The sequence below is a fragment of the Cajanus cajan genome, chromosome 1 (assembly GCF_000230855.2).
Source record: "Cajanus cajan strain Asha chromosome 1, NIPB_CcT2T_4, whole genome shotgun sequence".
In the NCBI taxonomy this organism is placed as follows: domain Eukaryota; kingdom Viridiplantae; phylum Streptophyta; class Magnoliopsida; order Fabales; family Fabaceae; genus Cajanus; species Cajanus cajan.
The window spans coordinates 71190332-71208060 of NC_138517.1; positions in this window are offsets into that span (position 1 = coordinate 71190332).

Consider the following 17729-nt stretch of genomic DNA (forward strand, 5'->3'; position numbering starts at 1 on the left):
GGAAATCCTCCGGATTTCCATAGTTAAAAGTTTTTTAGAAGGAGCGAGCGAGCTTGTAGAGCGAGGGAACGCCAAAAAGCTTCCCAGTTTTACTCAATATATAAAAGCACGCTTCAAGAGGTTTCTTCTTAAATCCTTCCTTTTACTGCTTTCTGTGTGCATATTTAAACTGTCATCATGTAGATAGTTAATTTATAATTGCTTAGAATAAATAGGGGTAATTTAGTAATTTTACGCTGTTATTTTAGAAAATAATCTGTCATAGGGAACCCGAAAGGGGCGCTGTGGGGTGCTAACACCTTCCCCACGCGTAACCGACTCCCTTACCCAACTCTGGTTGTAATGGCCAAAGTTGATTTGTAAAATCAATTGCCTTATCCCTTTTTCCAATGTTTTGAGTAAAACATTGGTGGCGACTCCACGAACCCTCCTTTTACGAAAACCACTAATCCATGGAGGGTCCCGCTTGGGATTAATATGGATTGGTGAGCCTTTTAATAAAATTGCTCGTTTGACGAGGTCTCAGTTTGAGAATAAGTCATTCTAGCAATCCACATTTTTAAAACAAATAGACGAGTCCAACCATCCTTCGCGAATGCCGAAAGCCCGTTTCGGGCCGGTGGCGACACTTATTCCTATTTATTTTTATTTTAAAAGAATAGGAATGTTGTATGTTTAAAGAAATGCAATGTATGCTCAAACAATTTCACATAAACAATGCACAAACAATTCACTCATCCACGAACAGTCACGAGCGAATCACGAGGTAGGGGTATCCTGCAGAAAAGTGCATATTCAAGGTGGTTCTAACTGTTCTCACCGGTCTGAGGCCCCCAAGGTGCCCCCATTATAGGGACCCAATTCCTCTCATCGTAGGTCGATGGAAAGCTCCAACGCACCGTCGGACTCAAGTTCATGGTTATCACCTTGAGTGATGTTTTCCGACAACGGTCTACGGGCACCTATAGACCCATTCGACAACCGGCCGTACTAACATCCACTCCCTATGGTTAATCACTCATGCCCCCGGGTATAGAGGGAACTGTTGTGTGCAAAGGTTTGTGTGCAGTTTTTATTTCAAACAATTGCGTAAATTTAAAAATACAACAGTTATTAAAGCCAAATAGATAAACATGTTATCATACAAGTGAGGGGTAATAAAGTAATTTTAACTATTATTTGTTAAAAATAATCTGTCACTAAATGGGACTGACTCTCGAAGCTTCCCCAGTGAAGTCGCCATCTGTCGCCACCGGCCCGAACGGGCCTTCGGCATTCGCGAAGACGGTCGAGCTCGCTTTTATTTTAGTTTTGAAAATGTATTGGATTATTAGAACGACTTGTTCTCAAACTGAGACCTTGTCGATCTTATCCAATTTATTTATTAAAAGTCTCACCAATCCATATTAATCCCAAGCGGGACCCTCCATGGATTAGTGGTTTTCGCAAAAGGAGGGTTCGTGGAGTCGCCACCAATGTTTTACTCAAAACATTGGAAAAAGGGATAAGGCAATTGATTTTATAAATCAACTTTGGCCATTACAACCAGAGTCGGGTAAGGGAGTCGGTTACGCGTGGGGAAGGTGTTAGCACCCCACAACGCCCCTTTCGGGTTCCCTATGACAGATTATTTCTAAAATAATAGCGTAAAATTACTAAATTACCCCTATTTATTATAAGCGATTATAAATTAACTATCTACATGATGACAGTTTAAATATGCACACAGAAAGCAGTAAAAGGAAGGATTTAAGAAGAAACCTTTTGAAGCGTGCTTTTATATATTGAGTAAAACTGGGAAGCTTTTTGGCGTTCCCTCGCTCTACAAGCTCGCTCGCTCTCTCCTATAAAATTTTGACTATGGAAATCCGGAGGATTTCCCTTCGACTAGGTTCGAATCTCCAAGCTAAGTGCTCGGAATTCCAGAACTTCGTCGGATCGACTCCCAGAGAGATTTCTAGGGCAGAACACTGCTCAAAAACCCCAGAATACTCAAGGAGGGAGTCAAAACTGAGTGTGAAAGTGTGGAATGACGTCCAATTGACGTCATATTTATAGGGAATAGGCGCAATACGGCCTACAGAAGCAATACGGCCGTATTGAAATTTTTGAACTTCAATACGGCCGTATTGAGTTCAATACGGCTGTATTGAAGCTTCAATACGGCCGTATTGATTTCAGTACGGCCGTATTGAAGTTTCAGAAACTTCAATACGCCGTATTGAGTTCACTGCGGCCGTATTGAAGCTTCAATACGGCCGTATTAAGTTCAGTACGGCCGTATTGGGCTTCATTCCCTCCACTTCCTTATTTTGAGCTATTCTAAGACCTCTAGACCTACAGAGAACCCTCCTAGGGCCTTCCAGGAGTCCTTCTGGCTGATCTTCCTTCAGTCTTCGAGAGTCTTCAAGCTTTATTTCCGACCCGGACAATTTTAGGGGTCTACAACGGCTGCACTGAACTTCAATACGGCCGTATTGAGTTTTTTGAACTTCAATACGGCCGTATTGAATTCAATACGGCCGTATTGTAGTTCAAAACTTCAATACGGACCGTATTGACCCCCAGAAACTGTATTGAGCCTCTTCCCTATAAATATGACGTCAATGGGACGTCATTTCACACTTTTGGACTGAGTTTTAACCCTCTTCTTGAGTATTCTGGGTTTTTTTGAGCAGTGCTCTGCCTAGAAATCACTCGGAGAGTTGATCCGACGAAGTTCTTGAGCCACGAGCCATTTGCTTGAGTCTCGAACCTAGTCGAAGGGAAATCCTCCGGATTTCCATAGTTAAAATTTTATAGGAGGGAGCGAGCGGTCTTGTAGAGGGAGGGAACGCTAAAACGCTTCCCAATTTCTGTCAAGATATATAAGAAAGCACGCTTCAAAGGTTTATCTCTTTAAAGTCCCTTCTTTTACCGCTTTCTGTGTGTACATATTTAAACTGTCATCATGTAGATAGTTAATTTATAATTGCTTAGAATAAATAGGGGTAATTTAGTAATTTCGCACTATTATTTTTAAATAATCTGTCATAGGGAACCCGAAAGGGGCGCTGTGGGGTGCTAACACCTTCCCCACGCGTAACCGACTCCCTTACCCGACTCTGGTTGTAATGGCCGAAGTCGATTTTTGAATCGATTGGCTTAAACCTCTTTTTCCAATGTTTTGAGTAAAACATTGGTGGCGACTCCATGAACCCTTCCTTTTTATGAAAACCGCTAATCCATGGAGGGTCCCGTTTGGGATTAACATGGATTGGTGAGCCTTTTAATAAAATTGCTTGTTTGACGAGGTCTCAGTTTGAGAATAAGTCATTCTAGCAATCCATATTTTTAAACAAATAAAAGAGTCCAACCATCCTTCGCGAGTGCCGAAAGCCCGTTTCGGGCCGGTGGCGACAATAACAATTTACTTGAAGGTATGCCACCTTTGGAAGATATATCCACGGCTGAAGCGGAAGTTGGTGAATTAAACGTACAACAAACTAATGCAACTGATCATTCAGTGGATTCACAAGCTGGTTTAGTTGTGGGAAGCAAGGCTGGTACAGTCATAGCTAGTCATAAAATGGGAAGTTTTGTTGAAACAACAGCTCAGTTTGTACAAGCCGTGGATGGTGATGATTCTGGTTATGATTTTGATTCAGAATATGAGAGTGATCCAGAGGAAATGACTGATCCCACCTCAAAGACCTTGGTCACAGTTGGTGCAGCAAATCACCTAGCAAAGGACACAACAGTAAATTTAGATGTTGGAAGTGCAGTAGTCCTCGGTTCCAAAATCTTAACACGATGTGAAGTTGCTGCTGCTTCCAAAAGAGACACTAATAATGTAGTATCCAACTCAGCAGGTGAAGCCAACTCTGGCCCCAAAAGGAGTGCAGCAGTGGTTGCAAAGCGATTAAGAAGGAATGATGTGTCTACTTTCAGAAATAGGGGTGGTGAAGATTCAGATACAGATATTGATGCGATTCCAACGGGAAGAAATAAGATTCCAATGAGGAGTATCAACTGAGATGTAGAGAAAGGTCTGCTAGAATTAACAAATGCTCTTAATCAATTTTGGCCAATTTGGGGAACCTGTTGATTGTATATAGCTTAATTGACATGAGTTTGGACTATGCCAATTAATTGGCATTGGTAACATACCTTTGTTTTTCTTTGTATTTTTAGGTGGGTTTTGGTTTGGTCCCCCCACTTGTACTTTTACTTTCTTTTATTCTTTAGTACATTTTGATATGCTGTAGATGATTGGTGTGGATGGAGGTGCTAACCTAGTTAGGATCTTTTTTCCACACAGTGGTGCCTTATCATATCTATCTCTTTAAAAAAAAGGTTCTTTAAGTGCTTAGGGAGGGGACACATAGCTTCCCAATACCCCACAAAAAAGACCATGATCATTAAGTGCAATGAGATCCTAAGTGAGGAAAGTACTTCATCGTCTTCATCATCCTCAAGTGAAGAAGATGCTAGCCTTAGTTCTAGTGAGGAAGCACCATGTGAAGGTGACCTATTGATTGCTCAAAGGTTACTTACCAACCAACCAAATGAAAAAGATCAATCACAAAGAGAAAACCTTTTTCCATTCTAGATTAAAATTTTTAAGAAAACAAGTTCTCTCATTCTTCTTAGTGGATTTTGCAACAATTTTGTAAGCCAAAGGTTGGTTGATAAGCTTAAACTAACTACTATAGCCCATCCTAAATCTTATTAACTTCAATGGTTTAATGGGGATGATCCTATAAAACTTAAAGACCAAGTAAATGTTCCTTTCTCCATTGGAAAATATAAAGATGAAGTTTTATGTGATGTAATTCTAATGAATGCAAGCCAAATTTTACTTGGTAGATGATGAATCATAATTTTCGTGCATTTTCTTACCTTTGTAACCTCCTATTAAATATTGTTAGTGCCTAATTATTTTCTTTAGCCATATTTTATTGTTGAGAGGATTATTGGGCTATTAATTTGGAATTGCATTTGATTTATTAGCCTAATTAATTTCATAATCATTTGCAGGGAATTTGGAAGCACTTATTGGACAGGGAGCACTGCCACGTGGACCTAGTCAGCATAGTTTTAATTTTATTTCAATTTGTTATTTTGTATTTTGCTGTGTAATGGGCCAACCAGGTTAGCCCAATTGTTTTGACTCGAATTGATTCAAAATTTGGAAGGGGACAATTAGTTTTTAGGTCAAACTTGATGGGACTTAGGAGATACAACTGCCACCCCTTTTTGGCTCTTGGACAAGTTTTTGAGACACACCATTTTTGTATTGTAACATTAAATTTTCTGTAGCTTGTTCTCTTGTTCATTTTCTTCTTCTGTTTCTTCCTCCATGGAAGGCTAAACTATAACACTCTATAACTCAATTTAATGAAATAATTGAGGTTTATTCATTCAAGGTGTTCTTACATTATAATCCTTACGAATATGTTGTGTTGGTCTTGTTTCCATGCTTAATGGTTTTGCCTTCAACTTAACTAGTTTTCCTTACTTTACTCATGGTTTGCTTAATCCCATGAATAGAGATGCATGCTAATGCTTCATTTGTATGTATGTGTTCAATGATGGTAATGACGCTTAGTGGTTACTCGGATTTGAATAGAAGTTTAGATAATAAGGTAATATTTTGAACCAATGATATGGTGCTGCAATTGAGTTGGAGAGTCACTATTCATATGTGTTAAATTACTGTTTCATTGCTTACTATTTCGTTTTATTTGAATTTGAAAACCCCCATTTTGTGTGTATTCGTTTGCATCGTGAGAACCTCTGATTGGCTTGTTGCTCCTTGAGAGAGACAACCTAGGAGTCACTTCCTAGTACTATAAAATCAATATTTCATTTGATCGATTACGATCTCGATCAGTAGACCATGGACACATGATAGGAAAGCCATTCAAAATGGTGTCACCAAAAAAATTTGTCTTGTCCATTTAGGCAACAAACATACTTTAACTCCTCTTACATCATCACAAGTGTTGGAGGATCAAATATTTATGGAAAAGAAATTTGAGGAAGAAAAAAAAGTAGAAAAAAAAAACCTCCCAAGTCTTGAAAAGGAGGAAGAGAAGGTTATAGAGTTGGAAGGTAGTGTCCCTTCTAAGGAAGTTGTTCCTATAAGTCAATTTTCAATAAACCATTCAATACAACAATGTCTTCTAGTTGAACAACCTCTTCACCTTCTCTATGTTAAAGAGACACTTGTTGCCACAAGTTTTGAACTTGAGTCTCTACCTAAGGGGGTTCAAACTCTTTTAAAGGAATTTGATGACCTATTTTCCAAAGAAGTTCCAAGTGGATTTCCTTCTTTAAGGGGAATAGAACATCAAATTGACTTGGTTCCCAGGGCAAGCCTACCTAATAGGCCAGCCTATAGGACAAACCCCCACGAAATGAAAGAAATTGAAACCCATGTTGAAAACTTGATGAAGAAGGGATGGTTCAAAAGAGCCTAAGCCCTTGTGTTATGCCTATTCTTCTAGTTCTAAGAAAGGATGGAACTTAGAGAATGTGCACAAATTGTCGAGTCATTAATAATATTACTATAAAATATAGGCATCCAATCCCTAGACTAGATGACATGCTAGATGAGTTTATTGGAGCACTCATATTTTCTAAGATTGATCTTAAAAGTGGTTATCACCAAATAGGGATTAAAAAAAGAGATGAATGGGAAACCGCTTTTAATACCAAAGTGATTACAAATGAGAGGTTTGATAATTTATAGAAGTGGGTAGCTTATGGAGCAAGCTAAGATTAACGATGGTTCAAGTGAACCATCGTTGGCTTAGCTTGACCGTCCACTCTAGTTTAGGAGGCTTGTGGTGAAAGCTTTATCTTAGCTTTCTTGGGAAGCAAGCTATGTTAGAAGCTTGTACCACAAGCTTCCTAAGGCACCAAAAATTAAGAAGCAATTCGGCCAAGGAGGAAGCTAGGCGGCCTTGGGCTTGTTTTGCTCACTTAATCTGTTTCAATGATTTTAGATTTGGTTTAGTTAGGTTCACCCAATGATGATGGGACCTAGCTAAATCAATTCCTTGAAAAATATGGAGCAAAACAAGTCCAATATGTAAAATTTTTCCTAGGCCCAATTCTAGCCCAATTGCTAATCACACCCTCATGCCTTGCTAATTGTCACCTCACTTCTACAACTGAAAAAGTAAAAATTAATGACCTTTAATACAATGTCAAATGGAGTACAAGTCTCCAAAGAACCTACTCTAAATTCATTATACAATAATCTATATAAAAGGAAACAAGGAGCCTCACAAATACAAAGGCAAAAGAAATCTATATAAAGAAAACTATATACAATAGAACTAGGCCTTCTCTTTAAGATAGGGTGGTCCATATGAAGAGTACCTTCGGCTTAGAAAGCCCATTAGTGCTCAAGCTATCCAATCCTTCCTATATGCTCCTAGCCACAGCTCTAGTAATTGGGCCATTGGCCAATGGTCCATCATCCCCTCCCTCTTGAGAAGGATTTGCCCTCAAATTTGTAGGTTCGACCTCCTCATCATAACCTACAAAATGAATAAGATTACTAACATTAAAAGTGTTACTTACTCCATAATCACTGAGAAGTTCTAACCTATAAGCATTATCACTGACCCTTTGAGGGACTTGAAAATGACCATCTCCTCTTGGATTGAATTTAAACTTCCTTTGAGAAGGAAACCTTTCCTTTCTCAAGTGAAGCCAAAATCAATCTCCTTCCTCAAATATGAGGTCTTTCTTGCCTTTTCCTCTCTCTAAGGCATATCTCTCATTTTGTTGTTGTATGTGGGTTTTAACCTTCTCACGTAATTTCTTCATAAAATTAGCCCTAAATACCCCTTCGTTATGAAAATAATAATAAAAATCAGGTAGGGGTACTAGGTCCAAAGGACTGAGAGGGTTAACATCATAAACAACCTCAAAAGATTTTGGTAATCTTATGGACTACCCTGTTATAGGCAAATTCAATGTAGGGCAAATACTCATCCCAAGATTTGTGGTTACCCTTAAGGACTGCCCTTAACATGGTAGGTAGAGACCTATTAACTACTTATGTTTACCCATTAGTTTGGGGATGACAAGTAGTTGAGAAAAAGTAGTTTAGTTCCTAGCCTACTCCAAAGAGTTTTCCAAAAATGGCTAAGGAACTTGGTGTCCCTATCTGACACAATAGTCTTGGGTAGACCATGAAGTCCAACCACTTCCTTAAAGAAGAGTCTTGCTATGTTGCTAGCATCATCTATCTTGTGGCAGGGTATAAAATAAGCCATTTTACTAAATTTGTCAACTGCCACAAAGATGGAATCAATCCCTCTTTGGGTCCTGGGCAAGCCCAATATAAAATCCATACTAATATCAACCCATGGAGAGTTAGCAACAAGAAATGGTGTGTAGGATCCATGAGGCATTACTTTTAGACTTTTCTTGTAAACAAGCTATACATCTAGAGCAAAACCTCTCAACATCCCTTCTCAGATGGGGCCAAAAGAATTTTTCTTTGAGAAAACTTAGAGTCTTATCAACTCTAAAGTGCCCCATGAGTCCACCTTCATGACTTTCTTTAACAAGGAGTTTTCTAATGGATCCTTGGGGTATACAAATTCGTCCTTCCTTATACAAGTACCCCTCAGAAATATAGAAACCTCCTTGAGGCTTAATTAAGCATTGGGTATATGAATCATTAAATTTAGAGTCATTGGAATACAACTCCTTAATGTGATAAAATCCCAAGATTTGAGAACCAAGGGAGACTAGCAAAGTATGTCTCCTTGAAAGGGCACCAACAACAACATTATTTTTCCCTTTCTTGTATTTGATCACATATAGGAATTGTTCCAAGAACTCTACCCATTTAGCATGCCTATTATTAAGTTTTCCTTGACCCCTCAAATATTTTAGTGACTCATGGTCACTATGAATGACAAACTCCTTAGGAATAAGGTATTGTTCCCAAGTTTAAAGGATCCTAACTAAAGCATATAGCTTTTTGTCATAGGTAAAGTAGTTAAGGGAGGCACCTTTTAGTTTTTCACTGAAATAAGCAATTGGGTGCCCACCCTGTAACAAAATTGTGCCTATGCCAAGCCTAGAGGCATCACATTCTAGCTCAAAAGTTTTAGAAAAATCTAGCAGAGCTAAAAGTGGTGTGTGGGTGAGCTTATCCTTTAAAGTTTGGAAGGCTCTCTCTTGTTTCTCTCCCTATTGAAATTCAACATTTTTCATGACTAAGTCATTTAATGAGGAGGCAAGTGTGGGGAAATTAGGAAAAAATCTCCTGTAGAAGCTAGCCAACCCATGGAAGCTCCTAATATCTCCAACACATTTAGGAGTGGGCCATTGTTGGATGGCCAGGATTTTCTCGGGGTCCACATGAGCCCTTTTTTTGCTATTAATAAAACCTAAAAACACAACACTATCTACATAAAAAGTACATTTTTCTAAGTTCCCAAAAAGATGATTTTTCCTAAGAATATTAAAGACTTGCCTTAAGTGTCCTATGTGATCACTTAGGCACCTACTATATATAAGAATATCATCAAAATAAACTGCAAAAAACTTTCCTATGAAATCCCTTAAGACATGATTCATGAGATGAATAAATGTACTAGGAGCATTAGTAAGCCCAAAGGGAATAAATAACCATTCATATAATCCAAACTTGGTCTTAAAAGCGGTCTTCCATTTATTACCTTCTTTAATTCTAATTTGATTATAACCACTTTTAAGATCAACTTTAGAAAATACAATGGCTCCATGAAGCTCGTCTAGCATGTCATCAAGCTTAGGGATAAGATGTCTATATTTTACAGTGATATTGTTGATGGCCCTACTATCACAACACATTCTCCGCTTGCCATCATTTTTTGGAACCAACAACACTAGTACAACACAAGGACTTAAGCTCTTTCGAACCCAGCCCTTCTCCAACAACTTTTGGACTTGGGACTCTATTTCTTTAGTCTCTTGGGGGTTTGTCCTATTGTCGCAACCCGAAAATTTCTAATCTTGCAATCTATGGTTTAGACATCCTTTGAAAATCTCATCATTTAAAGAATGCCCGAACACCAAACTAATCTTTAATCAATGGTTTTGAAAATAGGTTCATGGAGTCGCCAACAATGTTTTACTCAAAATATTAGAAAAAGAAAAGGTTTTTTTAAGGTCCAATAATGGCCTTGATAACCAGAATTGGATTTGTGGGTCAATTACGTGTAGAAAAGGTATTAAGCACCCCTATAACGCCCTAAATCGGTACCCTATGATGAAATTAACACGATAATAATTAATAAATTAAATATTGATTAACCCTAAAATATCTACATTATGACGTTTATTATAACAAAAAAAGATAAAGATGAGAAATAAAAAGGAGAAAAGAAGATTGACTGAAATACCTCTTGAACGAGCTTTATTGAATCTTCAAATATGGAGAAGGTGCTTTGTGGCAACCTTTCACACTACAGTATCCCTCACAGATCTCAAGAAATACAATAGGAGGGAGAGAGAAGATAGAGATACGACACAAATCTCAAGAAATACAATAAAAGGGAGAGAGATAGATAATTTTCGTGCTCAAAGGAGTCTTATTCAAAATTTCTCTGGCCGCCCCAAGGACTGTGCATGAGACTTCCATTTATTGGAATTAGAAGGGGGCCAGAACGACCCGTTCCAGATTCAAAACGGCCCATTTTGGGCCAGTCGTTATGTGTTAATTACACACCTTGGAACGACCCGTTCTGAAGCCAAAACGACCCGTTCTAGTGTGGAAATTAACACAAATTTTCCCTTTCCAGAACGATTCGTGCCAAATTTAACATGTTTGGAACGGCCCGTTCTGATAATGGAACGACCCATTCCAAATTTGGAACAGGCCGTTCCGGGGTTGGGAACGGCCCGTTCCAAGTTTGGAATAGCCCGTTTCGGGCTACTAAAATCACCTTATTTGGCCTTTAGGCTTTCTGATGTCCAGTCTTATTGTTTGCCTGCTTCGGGAGCTTCTTCCCTTCGTAACAGAGGTCCATTTCCTTGTTTGTAATTGGGTGTCTATAACTGCCCCTCTTTACTTGTCCATTGGAGTAGCTATGTGTTGCTTTTCCAAAGGCAAGTGAAGACGTAGAAATTTCTTTCGGATCTCCTCCTCGTCTCTTTGGTGTTGGCGCTTCTACGTTCCTTCTCTTGGATAGGTGTATTTTCTCGTGTCCTCGCCCTGTAGAGAAGTTGACTGTTGGTTGCATACTCTATTGGGTAACAAGGCTGAAAAACTGTAAACCTGATCTTTGGTCTTCAAGTAGATGCTCCATTATTTCTCTTGTGATAGTGCATTCTTTTATTTATAGCTTGTTGAAGAGGGAGTATTTTCGTAGCTCAGCTTCCCTCACATCTTTGTCGTTATCAGATTGGGAGGTGACTATAGTCTCTCCAGACCTTTCCCTCACGGCTTTGTTGTATACCAGATTAGGAGGTGAGTACAGTCTCTCCAGACCTTTCCCTCACGGCTTTGTCGTATACCGGATTGGGAGGTGAGTACAGTCTCTCCAGACCTTTCCCTCACGGCTTTGTCATATACCGGGTTGGGATGCGAGTACAGTCTCTCCAGACCTTTCCCTCGCGACTTTGTCGTATACCAGATTGGGATTTGAGTACAGTCTCTCCAGACCTTTCCCTCATAGCTTTTTCGTATACCGGGTTGGGAGGTGAGTACAGTCTCTTCAGACCTTTCCCTCACAACTTTGTCATATATCGGGTTGGGAGGTGAGTACAGTCTCTCCAGACCTTTCCCTCATGGGTTTGTCGTATACCAGATTGGGATGTGAGTACAGTCTCTCCAGACCTTTCCCTTACAGCTTTGTTGTATACCAGATTGGGATGTGAGTACAGTCTCTCCAGACCTTTCCCTCACGACTTTGTCGTATACCGAATTGGGATGCGAGTATAGTCTCTCTAGACCTTTCCCTCACAACTTTGTCATATACCGGATTGGGATGTGAGTACAGTCTTTACAGACCTTTCCCTCACGACTTTGTCGTATACCAGATTGAGATGTGAGTACAGTCTCTCCAGACCTTTGTTCTATTTTGAGGAAACTATCGGTGCCCTCATTGGTTTGCTTGACTTATGGTAGATATTTCCCCAAGGATATTGGGCAGGAGGTGTGTCGTGATGCCTCTAATTTCCTTTTTAGCTTTTCTTGTTGGTATTGTGGGATGAAAGACTGCCCCTAGGTGGATAGGCATGAGATGTTTGTTGTGCCCTTGTGTTGGTGGGCAAAGAAGTAGATGCCTGACAGAGATTCCGATGTTGCCCCTGCCATGTGAGTATTGTGATGCTTCTCCAGGCGTTTATTGTGGAGTCCTTTTGATTTATTGATGATTGATTGTTTGATTGTTGATGGATGGTTGTGGATCCCCCATGGTGAGTATGGATGCATGGATGCACATGAAAATGCAAGGCAGGAATGGATTGGATTTTTTTTATATATACCCTTTTTGTGCATCCTTATGCCATATGCATGCTATGCAATGATGTCCCTATGCTAATACTTAAAATGCAAATTTTTTTTTTTTTTACTTTCAAGAAATTGATCTATGCGCATTAATCGATGGTGTGGATTGTCAACCTTTAGCCCTATCGAATTCATTCCGTGTTGCTTCTTGAGATTTGTGTAGTTTGGCCCTCTAGCCTGTACTGGATATGATATTTTAGCTCTTAGATCAGGTGTACCTAGACTTTGTTCTAGGACACCTCCAACTTTTCCCTGTGAGTGTTCACTGTGCATATTCCGTGTATCTCTCAATACTATCTTAATGCCATGTCGGTCAAGATAAGAGAAAGAAAGGGATATTTTTTTTATTTTTGAGAGGATTTATTTTTAAAAGGATTTTTTTGTTGTTAATTTTTGAAGAACGGCTGGCTGAGGTTGGCTAGTGTTTAGGCTGATGAATAAGCACATTCAAGGTAAGGAAAGCATTTTCTAGGTTAGCTTAGTATTCTTTCAATGTTAAAGGATTACTTGAGATTGCATATTGATGAAATGATCTTCTCGAACTGCCTCTCGGTTTTCAATTCAGGATGTTGCTTTGTCCTAACTTTTGCCTAAGTAACTTGAGATATGATTCCTAGTAGAAATTTCCTTTTTGATCCTTGCTTTTTCCTAGGTTACCCTTTTTGTTTGCGAGTCTCCTAGCGGACCTTGCCCTAATTTTTGCACAGCCCCGTTAGTGGGTTTCCTGCTAGGCTTTTATTTTTTTGCAACATTTGTGATCATTTTTCATTCCTTCATTAAAGGGGGATGCCCTTTGCACTGATTTCATTTGGACTTTTATCCACAAGTCATGTCAAATTTGATTGATCTTTATGGGTTCCTTATCGCGCATTAAGCTATTGTTTCTAATGATGTCCCTATTTCAAATGTACTTACTCATTTAGGGTTTGCTAACGAGGCTTAGAGTAGATGAAAGGGAGAAGAGAAATGAGGTAGAAAAATGCATGGCATTAAAATAAAATTTTCAATTTACACATTGATGGAGACCTCCCTTCCATGGTTGATAGTGATGTGATGAAGAGAGTCACCTTGCCCATGATCTAGGTTCACCAAAGAGAAAATGATTGGGGGGTGTTTAAGGTGGGATTGTTTTGGACGTGAAAGTAGAGGGGAGGTGGTGAGGGGTGGCGGAAGTTTATGGTGCTCAAAAGGTTGGCTCACTCCAAAGGTAGATGGAGGCCCCTCTAGGTTTCTCACTCTCCAATGGTGGAGATAAGAGAAGGTTAGCCAAAGGTAACCTAGTGACTAAGGAAGAGATGTTGAGGCAAATAATGCTCACTCACTATCATATAATCCAAAGTATTTACAAGGTGTGGTGCATTGGGTATTTATAGGAGTCGGAGGCATCTAGGGTTACATTTGGAGTATGCATGGCCGAAATTCAAAAGGCAAATGCACTCCAAATGAAATGCAAATTAACCCTAGATGCAACTTGGTGGCCAAGGATGGAATCTTTGGGTTTAGATTGGCTATATCTAGGTGCATGATAAGACCATGCAACCTTTGCCCTCCACTTGGGCCTAAGCCTTTCTAACACCAAAAATAGGTCCAAGAACACCAAAAAATGCGTCACCTCCTAATGTTAAACCCTAATCATCTAGAGCACCCCATAATACAAGGGTAAAATGAGAAATACAAAAGAAAACAAATCCTATGACTAAGATACCCTAAAATACAAGGGTAAAATTGGAAATACAAGTAAAATAAATTCTATGACTAAAATACCCCAAAGTACAAGGGTAAAATTGGAATAAAGCAATAAAATTCTATACTACTCAAATTGGGCCTAGGAGATGGATCCATACATGGTATCTCTCCATTCTCCTTGCCATGAACCATGTGATGGGTCTCACATGAAGTACCAAGGATGATCCTCTATCATCCCCTCCTTCTTGAGAAGGATTTGACTTCAAATCTTTAAGCTCTTCCATTCCATTGATCCTTCAAAAAGATGTGAAACCACAATTAGGGAAGTAAAATACAAAAACTTAGCTATACAATCCTTAAGTACACAATTTGTTGAATGAAAGTGTTAGGGTCATTGAGGAAGCCAAAAGGCATAACCATATAAGAAAATTTTCAAAAGTTGTGGTGACCCCATGTAATTCATTCATCAAATCGTCTATCTTAGGGATTGGGTGCCTAGGTTTTATTGATGGCTTCCTAAATTGGTGCACATCCTCTATTGCCATCTTTCTTTGGCACCAAAAGAACGAGGATGGCACAAGGGTTAAGGTTCTCTTGAACCTAGCCCTTTTTCTTCAAGGGAAAAATTCTTTTTTTCTTTTATTTTCTTTTTTTTTGTTTTTGCTTTTCTCCTCCTCATCTTTCTTAGCTTTTAATTTGAGTTGGTCCTCATTCACTTGAGAAGGTGATAGAGGATACCACACAAATTTCTTTTCCAAGTGTTGGCAACTTATTTTATTGGTCAGGCCATCATGGATTGTTTGCTTGTCAAATTGCCATGGCCTCACAAGTAATACATGACTAACCTCGAATGGCACTATATCACACAAAACTTCTTTATAATTGCCAATGGAGATTGGTATGCTTTCTTGTTGGTTAACTACAATACCTTTCTCCTCATTGATCCATTGCATTCTATAAGGTTTAGGATGATCTTTTGTAGTCAAAGCTAACTTATCAACCAATCTAGTACTACAAAAATTTGAAGTAGACCCACTATCTACAATGAGAGAACAAGTGTTTTCTAGAATCTTGCATTTTTTTTGAAACAAGTTCTCTCTTTGAGATTGGTCAATGCCACTAGGTTGATTGTTAAGGAGCCTTCTACCCAATAGTAAGTCTCCTTCACAAGGTAAAATTTCTTCCTCAGAATCTATGGCTTCTTCTTCACTACTAGAGGAAGAAGAAGTAGATTCATCAAGGCTACTATAGTGGTCTTGGGCTTTTAAAACCATAGTTTTCTTTGTAGGACATTGGGAAGCAATATGTCCTCTTCCAAGACACTTAAAGCACTTGATTTCACTTGACTTAGACTCTTTGGAAGGTGCTTTAAAAGATGATTTTTCTTTTTCTTTTTCTTTTTCTTTTTCTTCTTTGGGATAAGGTAAGGAAGAGTGGCCCTCCTTCTTAAAACTCTTGGAATAAGAGGGAGTGGAGTCTTTTCGAAAAGGTTTTCTTGAAGTTGATGCTCCACTTTTGAGCAAAGTTGAACAAGTTCATTCAAATCTCTATATGGCAAAAGTATAACTTTGTCTCTTATCTCAAGGTTTAGAGAACTTTGAAATCTAGAGATTGTGGTCCTTTCTTCCTCCCTAATGCCAGCCCACATCATTAGCAACTCCATAGATTGCCTATATTCTTCCACACTAGAGGATCCTTGTTTCAATCTTTGAAGCTTGTCCATAAGCTCTCGATCATAGTATGGAGGAATATGCCTCCTTCTTAAGGAACTACGGAGCTCATTCCAATATTGGATTGGGGGCTCATGGTTTATTCTCCTTTCTTTTTCTAAGGAGGTCCACCAATACATAGCATGTCCTTGGAAGCTAAGGGCTGCTAAAGAAACCTTCCTATCTTCACTCACTCCATGGCAAGAGAAAAGTTTTTCAACTTTCATTTCCCAATCCAAATAATTTTCAACATTATCCTTGCCATGAAATGGGGGAAGAGTGATGTTAGGTTCCTTATTGGAGGACTCCCTATGTCTATGTTGCCTTGGGGGTCTTTGATAGTAATCATCATTGTGATGACTACTATAGAAGATATCACTTGGAGGTTGGGTATGATGCCCTTCCTCCTCATGAACACTTGAATGTATCATATGCCCCTTACCTCTTGAGGATTTAGGAGAAGTGACTCTTGGTTTTGAACCACTAGCCTCTCCTCCCACAACTAGCCTAGTAAGCAACCTTTTTATTTCTTCATTATTTTTCTCAAATTCTTTTTCTATTTTTCTTAATTCTTCCTCTCTTTTTATATTTTCCTCTTCTTTTTTTCTTAGGTATTCTTTTAATTGCCTAAATTCATCCCTAACACTAGACCTACATGAATTATGACCATGTACACTAGAATGATCACTCATCTTTGATCAAGAAAAGGTTTTCACAAATTTGTTTTCAAAGAGGTTTGAAAAAGATTTTCACAAAGAGTGAGTGATAAAAGATTTTCACAAAGATTTTTTAAAGGTGTAGGATTGGTGTAAAAAAGGCCTAAGTGCACAAATTGAACTATCAAAGGGAGGTGGACTACAAGGAATCACTTAAAAACCAAGCCTTATCAAGTAAGAATCACTAAGCCTTTTCCACTTTTCTCACAAAACAATTTGGCACAACAATAAAGTGTGTGTGTGCACGTTCCCCCTAGTAGGCAAAAGCAAGCCTTCTAAACGGAATTGGAGACAAAGATAAAATCCTAAACAATTATACTACCAAAAGTTTTAAAACATGCAAAAGGAAAGCACTTAAAGCATATACTAAAACCAAAATGAAGAGGTTTAAAAATGGCCAATTACAAACCAAGATAAAGAAATAAGGCCCAAATACAATTGGCCCAAAAGAAATCAAGCAAAAATGAAAAGACAAAAATTTTACGTCTTCAACTCCTCCACTTGGGTTCCTTCACAATGAGAAAACTTTGTTAGTCCTCTCCAAGTGTTTGAACACTCCTTTTATGTAGTGGAAATCCCTCCAAAGGGTTGCTAGTTGGCTAGATAGGTTCTTCACCTACATTCAAAATAAAACCAACCTAAGAGCAAGAGTCCAAGAAAATAAAAACTGAAAATGCACAATTAGGAAAGGCTAAACTCAGAGGGAATTGATTGAGACAAAACAAAAGAGGCCAAATAAAAGACAAACTAAAATTAAGATACAATTAAAAAGGAAGCACACAAAAGAGTAGTCTTAGAATGGCACTAGAATGGATTAGTGTTTTAGCCCACTTGATTTAAGTCCTTTTGAGAATTTGGTCCAGCCAATTTTAAGGTCTCAAAATAGGTTCAAAATGTCACAAGTCCAACTCCAAAAGCAAAGGTAATGGTCCAAGTCCACAAGTCTAGCAACAAGTCCTTTTTGGTCCAAAATTTTTTTTTTGATCTTTTTTTTTGTTTCTATTTTCACGTCACTTTGGTTTTTTTTTCTTTTGGGTCCAAATTAATTTTTTTTAAGGTTCAACCCATTTTTTTGGAGAAAATTTAGGTCAAAATTTAGGAGAAGGAGAG